The sequence below is a fragment of the Scomber japonicus genome, chromosome 16 (assembly GCF_027409825.1).
Source record: "Scomber japonicus isolate fScoJap1 chromosome 16, fScoJap1.pri, whole genome shotgun sequence".
NCBI lineage: Eukaryota > Metazoa > Chordata > Actinopteri > Scombriformes > Scombridae > Scomber > Scomber japonicus.
Genome location: NC_070593.1, coordinates 12,326,977 through 12,343,939, shown reverse-complemented (window position 1 = coordinate 12,343,939; position 16,963 = coordinate 12,326,977). Strand labels below are relative to the sequence as shown.

At 37.2% G+C, this 16,963-nt stretch overlaps 2 long non-coding RNA genes across 2 annotated transcripts; both read left to right on the top strand.

Annotated features, from left to right (window-relative positions):
- Positions 1-7,926: 7,926 nt before the first annotated feature.
- Positions 7,927-8,302, top strand: LOC128375544 (uncharacterized). Its single transcript, XR_008323083.1, has 3 exons — positions 7,927-7,966; positions 8,061-8,144; positions 8,233-8,302. It is a non-coding gene; the product is annotated as an uncharacterized LOC128375544 (long non-coding RNA).
- A 4,711-nt stretch (positions 8,303-13,013) lies between these two features.
- On the top strand, positions 13,014-15,578 carry LOC128375545 (uncharacterized). Its single transcript, XR_008323084.1, has 3 exons — positions 13,014-13,029; positions 15,184-15,318; positions 15,503-15,578. It is a non-coding gene; the product is annotated as an uncharacterized LOC128375545 (long non-coding RNA).
- The last annotated feature ends 1,385 nt before the right edge of the window (positions 15,579-16,963 follow it).

Here is a 16,963-nt window from a genome sequence, read left to right as displayed (position 1 = left end):
TGGGAACTCATCACTTTCAACCAATTCCCATTTAACACATTTAAGTCAGTAAGTAGGTCTAAAGATCCGTTGACTGCTAACCTTTCTTTATTGAACATAGCACCATAGGCTTTTTTTCTCCAGGGTAAATGACAGTGGAAATCCATCATTGCTGTTTAAGTACACGCAGCTGAAATGACTGAGGTGTCTGTAAGAGAAATTGAGTGTTTATGGTTTTGCCCTCGGGCTGAATTTGACACAAAACAACATGACTCAACAGAATATATGCAAAGCACTTCACGGGTGTCCACCTGGAAAGTAGAAAGTCAAATGTTTGCCAGCAGACAGCAAGTGTTTCAATTTCTGCTTGAATTTAGCCTTTTGAAAGTATAGCTTTAATGTATTTTAGTCTCTGTTTCATTGTCTCTCCTGCAGCTGAAAAGTCATTTTGTATAACAATAATCATCATCATAATTATAATCATGATAATCATAGACTTCAAGCATAGAGTCCACTTTTGAAAACTATCCACCTCAGCTAGACCTTTTCTGGCTGATCTGGCTGAGCAACACAAACGGTACTTTCTTGGATCTGATTGGACGCAGTTCAAGCAGTCAAGAATTTGCATATAGCAGGCTGTTACACACACAAGCCTCTGCACCCACAGGAGTCTGAAGAATCCTGCAGAGAACAGGTCGGTCATTGTTTCTGGTAAGACTCTGTCATCTTGGCGTGATACATACAGTGCAAAAAAGATCTTATTCCTGTAATAATAACTTAATGTGAAATCTTTACTGAGAATAATTCTTACAGATTGTGCATGAAACTTTACTCCATTTAATGTTGTGTTTTTCTGCTTTTCCCTGCAGGACTCTGGCAACACTGAAGTCATTTGTTTAAGAATGGAAAAATCAGAAAAAGTACCAGAACTGAAAATGTTTTGCAACACAAACAAGTCAGAAAATTGCATTCAAACTTTAAAACCTGAAGTCACAGTAAACCAGATATTTCATGCAAGTCCCCAGCAAGATCAGTTTATACCAACCAGTTGCAGTGATGCACATTATTTCTACCAACGCACACATAAAAGTGGCCAAAAACTGGAAGTAAAATCTCAGGTAGAGCTGATGCAGCAAAGAGAGCCTGCAGATCCAGGAGCAATGTCTGCCAGGCTGAATTTCCATCATCACCCTCCTGATGGCTGGTACTCTCGTCCTGCTGCAGACAGAAGTCATGGTGACACGAGAGGACCGTGCTGTTGTCGGGACTGTGGACCAAATCAGTGTGGAACACCAGAAGAAACATATAGGTAACTGAGACAAGACTGTCTTTGTACACAGGAATTAAGAAATGAATCACAGAATGAAGTATAGTTTGGATTCATTCATTTTGTCTTATATTTTAGGGGCAATGATGAATACAATTCTGAGCTTCAGAGTGATGCAGAGGTGGAACTTGAACCTCCTTTGCCGCTGAGATCTGACGATGAGTTGCAACATTGTAGACCCTTTTTACCTCCTCACCACTGCATGCACAGCCACGGTAAGGACAAAAATGGTAGCAAAATGTACTTTAAGTATTAAAAGTAATACTCACTATGAATCAGAATATTCCCTTTCAGAGTTACATTACAACAAATTATTGGATTAATATTACTTGTGCATAAAAAATCTATTTGTTTCTAATCTATTAACATGAGTCACTTTGTTTAAATTTTGGCATTAGTCCAGTCTAGTGCATTAGTCTTCCAATCCATATTTACCACTCAGTGTTATTTGGAATAGCATTCATTTGATTGTTTGAAAATTGTTTGAGCAGCATTTCTAGTACAAATTTACACTACTTAATATACTGTTGGGTAATTTGATATAATATTTAACTTATAAATGGATTATATGTGTTCTGTGTAAAATCTTAATTTGTAAAGTAACAAGTAGATTCACTTTCAAGTTGTGCTTAATTATGGTCATTAGCAGCAGTTGTATTGTTAATATTATTCATTTGATTGGCAAGTACAGTATGTGTATTTGATCTTGAAATTGTTTCTCTGGCCCGTTTCTCTCTTGTAACTCCGAGCAGTTGAGCAAGACTGTCAACTTTTTTATCAAGCTTAACTTTCACTGAGAAATGTTTGTTTAAACTGTGTCCACAGATTTTCATCATACTATGGATGTCAGGTATTACCACTCTGCAGGAGAAAGGCCGTACAACCTCAGTCCACACCATCACCACTCATATCACCAGCACAGAGGTCCCTGGGCTGACTCTCAAAACTGGTAAAAGCTCTTGAACCTCTTTGACTCAGACTGAGGGAAATACATTTATGCTTCACATTCAGGAACAGTTCAACTGAAGAGTTGTTGTATATTTTTTTTCTGGCTGCTTCAGGCTCAAACATGAGGACTTTATGAATGACAGCCTGGCCCAGGGAGCTGTCTCAGTTAACGTGCCACAGTTCTCTGTCCCCCCTGTGGACAATGTATCACAGGTCAGTGTGATGAACCTGAGCCCAGCAGGAGCAGGGGCATCTGCCTCACATCCACATGAGAAAAGACGAACCATCAGTCTGCCCAATGAGTGCCGTGAGTCATTTTCTGCCCTTGGGTGTATTGAACATCTGGATAAATAAAATAAAAATAACTCAGTCAGGGGATTTGATTTTGTGTGGGGTATAGAAGGACTTAATGTTATTCTCATATAGTGAGCACTGGAGGCAGGGTGTGTTATCAATTTTATGATGTCTCTGTAAACCTGCCTGGCCTGTTTAGGTGCTTAGTAAAATTAAATCAAATACATTTTAAATCAACATTGCATTCACTTGTTAATCTTCTCAAGATTACACACAGACAGAAAAGTTGCCCTACTACATTTTTGTTAATATTGTTCTTATATAGTCTAATGTAAACTTGAATATAGAGGGATTGAAAATGAAAGTTATATTTTTTAGATTATTTAAACTAGAATGTGAATAAATGCAACAAAGAAGGTCCCTGCTTTGGATTTATTGAAAGGTTTATCTCCATCATAGTTTAGGGAAACACCTTTGAGATCATTTTGAGCTGTTGTTGACAGTGTCTGAGGTACTGATTCATCCTCATGCTCATTTTGGAGACTGCAGTATAGTGTTGTATCTGATTGCATCATTTGTGAGGTGGTTGAAATCTAATTCAGGTGGACAAAATCTGGAAACACCTCACAGCACAAATCACATCTTTAAAAATATATCTTTAAACTCACATAATTAACAAACAACTACCGTCATAGTGATTATATGATCTATCCTCTTCTTTAGGGAACGTTTTTATAACCTATTCCTCGGACACGTCTTCAGAGATGGTCCCCTTTGTAGACTTTCTCACAAAGCAAGGTTTCCGACCAGCTGTAAGCGTCTACACATCATAACACAACTGTCTCTTCTTTCACTTGTAAAACATTGCACAAGTACACTAACGGATTTTGATTTCACAGATTGACATATTTGATAACCCCATTAGATGCATGGACATCAATAAGTGGGAGGATAGTTACCTGAAAGATGTAAGTGAATACCACAAATTTTATAACATTTATTTATTATTGTTATATTATTATTAACTTTTATGACTTATTGACTAACTATGACATTGTAGTTTAAAAGTTTAACAAAAATTCCAAAAGAAATCTAATATTGATATTTTGATTTACAGTGTCTGTGAACTTGAAGGTTTTAATCTTTTCAAGCAGTGAATGTGAACAAAATGTGTGTTTTTTTCAAACAGCCAACAACCCTGATTATCGTAGCCATCAGTCCAAAGTATAAGGCGGATATTGAAGGATCTATAGTGGACAGCCATGGTTTACACACTAAATATGTTCACACCATGGTGAGAAAAACATACAATTTGTTTAAATGAGACATCATTCTGAAATAAATTGCTAATAGGTATTTTTGTATCCAAATTTTGCTAGATGCAGAATGAATTCATCCAACAAGGCAGCTTGAATTTCAGATTCATACCAGTCCTCTTCCTCAATGCATCCCAGGTCAGAGAACTTCAGACTTTTCACATCATTGTCCACTTTATTTCTCATTTTCTCACTATCCACCTTAATAAAATGTACATGCTCCTCACAGAAGCACGTCCCAAACTGGCTTCAGAACACACGTGTATACCGCTGGCCACAGGACACTGAGGATTTATTACTGCAGCTGCTGAGGGAGGAGAGATTTGTTCCTCCTCCTGTGCCGATGGAGCTCACCCTCATCATCAGGCCTGTGAACCCCAGTGCTGCAGCTACACTGTAGAGACTATTTATGCATGTGTGTATACCATGTTTGATGTTTTGTCCATTTTTTCTCTTTTGGAGTATCATACAACTTGTGTATTTTGGGATGTATATAAGTTAATAACAGCTGATGTTCAAAGGCATGTTGCACCTAATGTACAGTAAGTTTAAAGGTGTTTATTTCGTGTCTGTTGACCTGTACCTACTGTTCATAAAATGTTTTTAAAATTGCCTTCAAATGAAAATATTACTTGTCTGGTTTTTACTGGATTAGCTTTGAACAGTTTCTCAAACATGCTGTATAAGTAATAGAGCACTAGTTCAAACCCTTGCAGGGTGCAGTAAGTTGCTCAGGAGGGTGCTGTTGACACATTGCAAGCATTCATTGGTGCGAGCATTCATTGGTTCATTGATGAATTCATTTCTAATTTTCAAAATGTATGTTTGAAAGATGCCAAATGAAACCAACCATGAGAAGTTATCTGAAAAAAAGAAAGTAATGAGTAAATTAAAAAACCCTGAACAAAATAAGGTAATCTGTCATCATTCCCAAACCTGGGGGGGCGCCAAAGATCCAACAAAATGAATGATAATAGGAAACACAAGAGCCAGTAACTGAGAAAACTGCCACTCCTAAGTTCACTAAGTAGGCTGTCAAATGGCTTCCTCCCTCTTATAATGTTGTTCCTTTGATGTCTAATTGTGTCACAGATATAATATATAGCCTCCTCAACTCAACTAAAATGTATTTATAAACTACATTTAAAATGGGATTTAAAAATAGGCAGTTTATCCAACTTATGTTTTGCCACATATTTAATGTCTCTAAGCATTTCATTAACATGTAAGCTGAGAAAATAATCATGTCAATCCTTTTCAGCATCATAGAACACACACACACACACACACACACACACACACACACACACACACACACACACACACACATGATAGTGAAATAAAAAGGACAAGGAAATCATAAAACAGAAACTGTGTTAATAATAATAAGAAAATAATCAGTTCGGACATTTATATATTACTCATTTTACACAGGTATCTTGCAGATATTAGGGGGTCACCAAAGTTTACAATGGTAAAAATATGGGTCCCTCAAGAAAAAGGTTGGGAACCACTGATCTATATTATCATCAGTGCCAGTAGGAAGACGAAACACTGACTGTTTATAGGTTGGTGCTTAAAGTAAAGGACAATTTTCACCTGTAGTGTTGTCCATTCCTCGTCTTGGTCACCTGATTTGTTCCAGTTTGGGAGCAGATTGCAGATTAGTGGCCCACCAGTAGCGGGGCTCAGCTCAGCCAACTGATCTTACACACACCCCTTCAACCGCCAAAAAAGGCCTGCCAGTGCGGCTGGTGGGCAGAGATCAGCTAAGAATAACCCAGACCTTCTGGGGGGATAATGTTACCTTGTAGCCTGCCTGTGCTCTGCCCTGACCTATACCCATGTGAGGCACCAATAACACTAGGAGGGATATTCTGTCTGTTCCCCGTCACCCTACCCATCTCTGTGCTTAGCTTGGCTCTTTCCTCCCCTGCCTTGCTTTTATTTGCTCCACCGTCCCCAGACCCCCCTCTGCAATGCTGCCTCGCTGGCAGCTCCAAATTCCCCAAAATTACATTTGTATTTTAGTTTCCATTTTCTTTTTTTCTTGGTGAAGTTTGGCCTGTGGCTTACATGGGTCAGGAAACAAGACTGTGATCACTAAGTGGAAATGGAATAATTTACTAACTGGGACTCTGTTTAACTGACAAGTGGATACTGACTGGATTTACTGGAGCTGTGAGTTTCCAGTCAGTTCTGCATGAGGAGACCCCCAACACAAAGGATTATAGCTGAAATAGTCTCCACATCATCATGGCTGAAGGTAGGATTGTTATAAATTAACAGCACTTCTACTGGGCAAAAATCTCAAACAATAAGTATGAACAATATGTAATAAATAAATGTCAATGTTTTGATTGGGTGCGCCGTTTTAGGAATATGTGTGGAAAGTTGGTTGCTATAAATACAGGATATCATGTAGCCAGAGTATTAGCACTGCTCTCCTGTGACATGAGAAACATGACTGTTGCTGCTGATGATCTCCAGTGTTCCAAAAACTTTGTTTTTGCCTTTTAAAAGAATTCTTCTTATATAATATGCATAAGCAAATGACATCTTGCAAACAAATCATTTGTTTGATGAAGCTTCAGTTCTTGATTTAAAAAAACAGGCAGTTCCCCTGCAGAACAAATTTGTGTTGAAATAGTGACACCACCTGTCTGTCCTGAATAGTTCAGTTGAGTGAGGAAGCTGTTTTGAGGGTTTTTTCACAGCAGCACTTGTATATGAGGAAGTGAATCATGGGCTGGGCATGCTTAGAGCTCATTCACAGCTGGAATGTAGCTCTAACACCTTGGCACCTGGTCAAAGCTGGAAAAGCTGGAAAGCTCAACAGTCAGTTATGGTTAGGACATCATTAGAAACTGCACATGCAACATATGTGGATGATATAAATATTTGTTTGGAAAACCTATCTGATGAAATGAGGCTGACAGACGAGTCCTGCTGAACTCATTTTAACCTCTAATCTGAATACAACCAAAATATCAAATAAGGTTTGGCTGTCTGAAAAGAAACAGTCAATTCACATAATCCATAAACCACACTGTGTCATCCTGGTAATGTTTTAAATCCTTTGATCAAACAGAAAATAGCCCTCACCTGTCAGGGCTTCATACAGTACAGAGAACATGGATGTCAAATGTGACAAATTGAAGGTTTTTTGTGTCATACATGACAGTAAACCCAATATATCTTCAGATTTCTGGCAAAACTTTTCATTTGAAGACATCACATTCATCTCTAAGAAGTTACAACAGGCATTATTCACTATTTTCTGACATTTTGTAGACAAAATTATTAATTAAGAAAATAATCATCAGATTAATCAATAATGAAACAAATCCTTAGTTGCAGCCCTAGAAACATCATACAAGGATCTTCTGTTAACTTTTCATCAAAATGGAAATGGAAATTAAGTGCTTAGGAATTTTGTGTTTAGCAAAAAGAAGCTTTTGTAAGAGCATATTTTCAAGAGCCAGACTGAAGTGACATAAACGTGATATAAAAAGCATTTGTCAACAGGAACTCTTAAATTACTTTTTTAAAGAGTATTGACAGAAGAAGGTACTGAGTGGACCTTTACATTTGAAAAATAAGGACAAACTACGTAATTTCAACAAATATATCTTTGTCATTAATTTAGAGCAGTTTCTCATTACTTACCTACTAATACATTTCTTATAAGCTAATGTCAGCCTATATATCTGCCCTGCCATTCAGTCAGACTGACTGTAAAAGGATAAACCAAACATACAACAAGGATACATTAAACACTAAATAATGACAACTTGTTCCTGTGCAGAGATGTCATAACCATCAATACTTTGACCAAAACAGGTCTGTCTTGATGATTAAAGTGACTTAAGCATTGTTTTTGTTTTTCCACATAAAGAGGCCAAATCCATCCCCTCATCTGCAGCCAGTGGGCCCAATGCAGCAGCTGCACCACAGACGGGCTCTGTGAAAACCAATGGTCTGGGGCTCCTCAATAAGCTGAGAGTGTCTGTGGAGCTGCTGATCGCCTTGGCTGCACTGCTGTCCTGGGTGGTGGTGGGAGTGGTGATGTTTGACTTTGTGGAGTACAAGGCAGTCCCTGGTAAGTTAAGTTTGGTAATACCTGACAGAAAAGTTTTCTTTTTAGTCATCAGACATGCAGACTTATCAGTTTGTCTGTTTGTGGCTTCTCTTAGACATTCAGCAAATTATTACGGACCCTGTACAAGCTGTAAACGATGCTGTTGACGAAGTATCCAGTCTGCTCAATAAGTTTCAAGGTACAGAAGTGAACTAGCATGCATTACACATTTTGTTATGTCTAATAGCAAGAACTGTAACACATTACTCTCATTTCTGGGCCCCTAGAATGTGCGCCTGATTTAAGTGACCCCATGTCTGCTGCCACGTATGCGGCCGAGGAAATAGCAGAAGTAAAAGATGGATTTGTACAATATTTCTCAGATGAGGAAGGTATGAAACGACGCTAATACTGAAACAAGTATGCAAGTTTTCAGATAAAAGGACACTGTTATATAAATGTGATCAACCCATGTCTCTAAAAATCTCTCTCCAAAATCCAGGAAACTTCTACCTCAGCTACATTGACCCTGTAGTGATTGGTAGACAAGCTTTCCACTCCACTAATGACCTCATATGTGGAGTGGTGGGATCCTTCAGGGACACACTTTGTGCAATTGTGGATACTATAGTTGATACTATATTGGATATAAGTGCAGGTTTGTAATCTATATTTGAATATACAATTTTATTTGCCTTCCCTGTTTAGAACCCAGGCAATAATTATGTTAATTACTTGAGTAAAAGACTAATCACTGACTTTAAGCAAGCTGCTTCAATAATTGGTTTTATGTTGCACTTACCTGCTTTAAGTATTAGTCCATGTTTTTTTGTTTGTCCTTCACAAATGTCTATGCTTTTCTCAGGAAAAATTGACCTTAGCTACATTGACCCTGTGGTAATAGGCAGAGGTGTCTTCAGTGTTACTAATGAGTTCATGTGTGGAGTAGTGGGCTGCATCCAAGATGTGCTTTGTGCCATTTTAGACACTATTCTGGATGTAGTGAAAGGTACTTAACATTTTCTTTAATCTGTAACCTCTTAACATCTTAAAACCACTATTTAATGCTTTATTATTTTTTGTACATATCTGTTCTCTGTACTTATTTGTTTGTTTGTTTCTTCTCAGGAATCATTGACGTAAGCTTCATTGACCCTGTGGTAATTGGCAGAAATGTCTTCAGTGTTACAAATGGCACTGTGAGTGGAATAATGGGCTACATCCAGGACATGCTCTGTTTCATTTTAGACAGCATCCTGGATATAATAAAAGGTACCTGCTTCATATTATTACCTTTGGATTACTTGTGGTGCAATATGTAAATTATATACCATGTTTGTAATGGACATTACAGTCTAAATTGGACTAAAATCGGTTGCTAAAATACAGATTTAAAAGGGTGAATGTTAACTAATTTGTACTAGAAGCTTGTTGTAGTAATGATAAATCCTTAATTGTCTTATAAATGTTGATATAACAAAAAAATGTTAAATAGTTTGAAGTCATGAAAATAATTGCCTTGACTTGACTTCTTCTGCTCTGTTGATCAGCTATCCAGGATATTGTGGGATTCAGTCCTACTGCAGTCCTGAAGAGAACACTAGAAATTACCACAGAACAGATTGGCATGCTTGTGAGCTACTTCTCCACATTGCTGATGGGTGAACAAGGTTTGTTTTAATAAAATGAACATACCAGCCACATCTTCAGTGTCAGAAATACTTTGAAGAGCTTTTACTCACTGTGTGGCCTATTGATGTTTCAGGGATCTTGCCTGAAGTGTCCATTGACCCCATGAAGGTTGTTGAAGATGCTGTGTTGGAGTTTACAGACAAGAAAGATTTGTTCGTGGCTTATATGTCAAGTATGATCGTTGGTGATCAAGGTATGTTTGCACTGGTGATACAGAGATGCTATTATACTTGCAGAAATGATCACAAATAAAATTGGAACTAAAAACTTACATTTTCCTTCTTTCTCTATTGATTTAGGTGAACCTGTTGCCATGCCAGCTGTAAATATAGTAACTGAAAAAGGTTTCACTTTTTTATTATAAATTGAATACACCTAGAACCATCTTAATCTTATATATGTCTCAGTTAACCACTATCACACTAAAGCTTTTTTCCTCTTTATTTAGATGAAATTTCTCCATCTGATATTAATTTGATCAGACGGAAAGGTAAGTGCTGATTATATTTTTCTGTTTTTCTTTGCTGTCACACAAAAAAAGATCTTTCAAGCTAATTGTATTTACTATCATTATCTCTGAAATATAGGTGAATTTCTGCCACCTCTTGAGGAAGGTAAGAAAATACACATGTACACTATTTGTGTTTACTGCGGACAGGTGCAATACGTGTTGGCAGCAAATGTGTGCATAGACTTGTTGGGTGTTTATTCTGCATGAGTTTTTTAAATTTTTCTTCTTTTAAAATTTTTTTAAGTTTTTCTTACATCTTCTTTTGAAGTATGACTTGTGTGCCTACTATGAAACTGGATGCCAGTCTTGTTTGAATAAACTCCTTGTTGCACTTTAAATTAATTCAATAATTAAAATATCTTATTGCATGAAAAAATATGCATTACAACTACAGTAAAATTGTATTTGATTAAATATTTCTATGCAACCAAGTTGTTATGGGTTTATTACTACATCACTCACTCCCTTTGTAACACTGACATGTCTTTGAATATACAGAATAAAACTGCATTCATTTGAAATGGGTGTTGCCATGAAGTTGTTAAGTGATGAGGATTTTCTGTATAATAATGAGCATGAAAATGTGTCCTTTGGAGTTGCACTCCTCTGTGTCCTCCTCCTGCATTGTCCAAGCATCTTCTGTACGACCGACCGAGTGAGTGATTTTCATCTGTATGTAAAACAATTTAAACATCTGTGATACATCATGTTTGTTCTGAACTACATTTGATCTGTGCATGAATTCATACAAGTTTACACCACATGGTTTGAAAGTTAGCGCTGAGATTATTATTAATAATGATGATAATAATAATAATAGTAATAATAATAATAATAATAATAATGATAATAATAATAATAGTAATAATAATAATAATAACAACTACATTTTATTTATAGAGTGCTTTTCACGGTATTCAAAGGTGCTAAATATAAGTTCAATTAAATCAAAATGTTAATTACCAAGTGGGGTAGGTTGCTAACTGCAGCATGTGGTGCATACTATATTATGTTACAAATGTGTCCCCCATTTCACTCCATCAAAGTCCCTTAGTACCTTAAAACAAGTTTGGACCCACTTTTAAAAAGGCAAAGATGTGAAGAGCTATTAAAAGAGGTCACATTAGTTAATGATACAGTTACAGAGATCATGCATGCAGCCAAAGATGAAGCTGTTCCTGCTCCGGAGATAAATGAAGCCCCAGACTCAAAGATGGAGGAGGAGGAGATAGAGGAGGAGGCTGAGGTTCCAGCTGAAGTCGATGGCAAAGAGGCAGAGGAAGATGATGGTATTCACATGATTTTTCTTCAGTAGTTATATTCATTTCTCAGATTAAAGATTGAAATGAAAGAGAGATTAAATCTGTTGCTATCACATCACTAGTGAAACATGCCAGCCTTGAAGAAACAGAACTTGAACCATCACTGAAAGATGAGGGAATCCTTGATGCTGCTGACGATGAAGAGGAGAAACAGGACGAGGCAAAAGAGGTGGATGCTGAAGAAGAGGAGGAGAAAGACGAGATTAAATTAGAGGGGGATGCAGGACACATGGAAGAGGAGGAAGGGCAGGAGGAGGAGAAAGAAGAGGGAAGCATTCACACAGAAGAGGAGGAGGAGGACTTAAAAACAGAGGATGATGACAAAGATCAAGAAGGAGATAATGAAACAGAGGATGAAGAGGAGGAACTTGAGGAGGACACAAAAACAGAAGAAGAGGTGGCAGAAGATGAGGATGATGAGGCCAAATCTGATGAAGATTTGGCAGAAGATTCAGGGGAGGAACTGGAGGAGGACACAAAAACAGAAGATGAGGTGGTAGAAGACAATGAGGACATGGAGGAGGACGAGGAGGAAGAGGAAGAGGAGAAGGAGACCAAAACAAAAGATGTAGAAGACAAGGATGAGGTTGAGCTGAAAGAAGAAGAGGAGACTATTAGTGAATATGAAGAGGAGGAGACCATTAGTGAATATGAAGAGGAGGAGACCATTAGTGAATATGAAGAGGAGGAGACTATTAGTGAATATGAAGAGGAGGAGGAAGATGGGGAGGAGGAGACCAAAACTCAAGAAGATTTGGTAGAAGAAGTGGAAGAGGAGGAGGTCACCAAATTTGTAGACATTTTGGAACACGATAAGGAGGAGGAAGAGAAGGAGGAGGAGACAAAAACAGAAGATGTGGTTGTAGATGAGCAGGATGAAGAAGAGGGGGAGGAGGAGGAGACCAAAACAGGTGGAGCCTTGTTACAAGATGAGGATGAGGAGATAAAAACTGAATATGTGGTTGAAGATGAGGAGGAGAAGGAGGAGGCAACAACAAAAGAACATGTTGGAGAGACGGAGGAGGACGAGATTGAAGCAGCTACTGACATCTCTGATAAAGTCATGGAGACCCTAGATTATGATCATGAAGATGACAAAGAAAAAGATCTACCTGGTGATGAAGATACTGATTTCAAAGATCAATATGTAAAAACTGATCAAGATGATCAGGCTCTGGAAGAGGAAGATGATAAAGTGGTGGAAGAAGAGGAGCAAGCAGAAAAGGAGGTCAATGACGAAGATGAAAATGAAGAAAGAGAACCATCAGTCCAACAACTCGATCTTGAAATTCTGTCGGCTGAAAAACTTGACAATGACAGTTTAGTATCGGAATCTGATGATGAGGATGAAGAGGAAGAGGAAATGATGACTTCACCACCTGTTAACGACCAAGACGAATACAATGACATCATTGACTATCATGATGAGAACAACAACAACAGTGAGAGCGGGAAAACTGAACCTAAACGAAAGAAGAAGGTTCATATTCCCACTGAAAGAGTCAGAAGAGTCGGATCCAAAGCTGCTAACAAAGAAGAACACAAACAACATGACAAAGGTACAACACTCTTTACCATTATCATCACATATTTTTCATCATTTTTTCATTATCTGGTAATGAAAATGTTTGTGAATTGTGACTGGAAAATGTAATGTGGAATGACATTGTACAGTTTTATCATACAATTTCTTAACATTTTGCAACATAATGAATGGTTTTGTCTGTACTAAATCTAAACTAAAGTTGTTAGGGCCTAACAATTGTTTGTTCAGTGGTTGATGTAACATGTTTCATATTTCAATTTCAGTGTTTTATTGTTAAAATTGTGTTTGTTTTTCATGACGGTAGCTACTAATAATAATCACCAAGCACAACACAATTTTAAACCAGGAGAGTTTGCATGATAAAATTGTCAGGCTTATTACAGATGAAATAAATATTCCCCCTTTCCAGGAAGTTCTTTTTGAGACAGACAATTTACCAATTTAATATCTGTGTGTCCAGTACAGGAAGGTCATGGGTGTGCATAGCCTAGTTTAGCATAAGATGAAAATATAGTTAAACTGCAAAGCTACAACAGTTCAACTCAAAAGTCCTGTCCTCATATGGTTTCCAGATGTTCACAATGTCATATTGTCTTTAAAGGATAAAGGATACAGTCAATTAAGAAATTGGAGTTGTTGGAAGTCTAACTGTTTCCCTATACTTGTGGTTTTTGGGTAATGCCAGACTGGGTTTAACATTATGAATCCAGTCAGTGTTCACTGATGGGTAAAATAGGAGTTTGTTTTTGTTTATTACAAGATATGTTCAGATTGAATATGAGAGCGAATTTCTTTGTGGGGGGTTTACGCAAATTTGACCGCTGGACTTTTGTCCTAAATATTATGTTCTGATTTGAGCTGTAATGTTAGCAAGCTAGCAACTTCTGCGCTATATTGGTGTGACTATTTTCAATTCACCAGTAACTCCAGTTCCTTCTGTTATTTTCCTTCAACACTCCTTCCTTTTCTTCTTTGTAGAAATATTTGTGGGTACAAAACCTCAGGCACATGTATTGCTTGAATTGAGGTAGTAAATACCTGCCTGGACATTTCTTCACATCAGTTTGAGCTTTCAGAGGGAATACTGGACTAGTCTTGTCCACTCATGTCTTTGCCTTGTATTGCCTCTAAACTTTGATTTGCATTTAGTCTGAATGCACCTTCAGGCGTGAGAGCTCACATGGTTCAGATATGTAATATACTCCACACCCCTGTGGGAATATTAATCCTCCTTGCTCTAGTACATCAGATAGCTTCCACTCCCACCCTAAAAAAATGATTTTATATCCCTGACCTGTCTCTACTAGACACACAGTAATTAAACTGCATTTATCCTCTTATTTAACATATGTTATGGATCTTAATTTAATTGAATCTATTCAATAGATGAATTACAGTTTTAATTGAAAAGCAAATAAAGATGGACACAATGAGGTCAAGTAAAGTTTTATTTAGATCAGAAACTCATCCTGAGTTAGGTGTGAATATCTCATTGGAAAGAGGATCTTCAGACTATTACAGTACTGTGAATTACAGTTCCTTTAACTGCACTTTTTTCTTTCTTTCTGATGACTCAGTGAAGACAGATCTATTTTCCGAGGTGCTAATATGTTCCTTGTTTAGAGCAGTTATTGCCCTTAGCTGGAGTTGGAGTCATTTGTACAGAGAAAGACTAGATGTCTGGATGAGGACATTAGTCAACATATTGATGTACTGTTGTCCTGACTGCTCTCTGCAGCTATTGTCACTGAATAACCATATATATCCTTCCTTTTTTTGTACAGATCTACCTATTGAACATCATCTAGCTTGTGGTGTGTTGATTAGAGTGTTATTAGCTCAGTAGTGCTTATAGTGGTAGTGTTTTTGTGCTTATGCAAGCATGATGCTGATGATAAATACTGTATATTTTTATATATCTTTGCATGATATCATTCAGTTCTCAAAGACGCAAATGAATAACACATTATAAAAGAAGTTAGATATGCTCGTATAAAAGGTAATATTCTTCAAACTCAAATCCCTGCTTCATAAGGTGTGTTCATGTTTCTTAATGGGGTTTTTAATTATCTGATTTGGTATCATTTTGTGAAAACAAGAATGTACTATATGCACACTATATGAACACCTGATGTTTTTTCTTAAGAAAATGTATTGTTGTATACAGTCCTCAAAGCCACAGAAACTGAAAAGGAGAAAAAAGAGAAAATAACCAAAATTGAGATAAAGCCAAAAGAAGAAAAGCCAAAGAAGGCCAAACCTGAGGAAAAACCCATTGAGAAGATACCAGAGAAGCCCAAAGGTAATTACACATAATGTTGAGATGATGATCTGTAATAATAAAATATTGTTCAAATATCGATTTGTAAACTTTGTAATCAGTTTCTCTAAACAGCTTGGTCACTTGATAACAGGTGACTTAATAGGTTGCATTCAATGTTAGACCTTTACAGCTATGTAAATTACACTTTCTTAATTGCTTATAGAAGAAGCCCATAAGAAGAAAGAACCTAAGCCTTCTAAAGAGGAACAAAAAGCGACAAAACCCACCAAAGAGGAGAAAGAATTAAAGAAACCTTCTAAGGAAAAGAAAGAGGTACCAAAATCTGAAGAGAAAAAATTGACAAAATCTTCCAAGGAAAAGATAGAAGTGAAACCCTCTAAAGAAGAGAAGAAAGAAATGCATCCAAAGGAGGAGAAAGAAGCCAAGAAACCTCCCAAACAGGAGAAAGAATTCAAGAAACCACCTAAAGAAGAGAAAGAAGTCAAGAAACCTCACAAAGAGGAGAAAGAGGTCAAGGAAACTTCCAAAGAGGACAGAGAACTCAAGAAACATACCAAAGAAGAAAAGGAAGCCAAGAAACATCACAAAGAAGAGAAAGAAGTCAAAATACATCCCAAAGAAGAGAAAGAAGTAAAAATACATCCCAAAGAAGAGAAGGAAGCCAAGAAACCTCCCAAAGAAGAGAAAGAAGTCAAAATACATCACAAAGAAGAGAAGGAAGCCAAGAAACCTCACAAAGAAGAGAAGGAAGTCAAAATACATCCCAAAGAAGAGAAGGAAGCTAAGAAACCTCACAAAGAAGAGAAAGAAGTAAAAATGCATCCCAAAGAAGAGAAGGAAGCTAAGAAACCTCACAAAGAAGAGAAAGAAGTAAAAATGCATCCCAAAGAAGAGAAGGAAGCCAAGAAACCTCACAAAGAAGAGAAAGAAGTCAAAATACATCCCAAAGAAGAGAAGGAAGCTAAGAAACCTCACAAAGAAGAGAAAGAAGTCAAAATACATCCCAAAGAAGAGAAGGAAGCCAAGAAACCTCACAAAGAAGAGAAAGAAGTAAAAATACATCCCGAAGAAGAGAAGGAAGCCAAGAAACCTCACAAAGAAGAGAAAGAAGTCAAAATACATCCCAAAGAAGAGAGGGAAGCTAAAAAACCTCACAAAGAAGAGAAAGAAATCAAAATACATCCCAAAGAAGAGAAGGAAGCCAAGAAACCTCACAAAGAAGAGAAAGAAGTCAAAATACATCCCAAAGAAGAGAAAGAAGTCAAAATACACCCCAAAGAAGAGAAGGAAGCCAAGAAACCTCCTAAAGAAGAGAAAGAAGTCAAAATACATCCCAAAGAAGAGAAAGAACTCAAGAAATCTCCCAAAGAAGAGAAAGAAGTCAAAATACATCCCAAAGAAGTGAAAGAACTCAAGAAACCTCCCAAAGAAGAGAAAGAAGTCAAAATACATCCCAAAGAAGAGAAGGAAGCCAAGAAACCTCACAAAGAAGAGAAAGAAGTCAAAATACATCCCAAAGAAGAGAAGGAAGCCAAGAAACCTCACAAAGAAGAGAAAGAAGTCAAAATACATCCCAAAGAAGAGAAGGAAGCCAAGAAACCTCACAAAGAAGAGAAAGAAGTCAAAATACATCCCAAAGAAGAGAAGGAAGCTAAGAAACCTC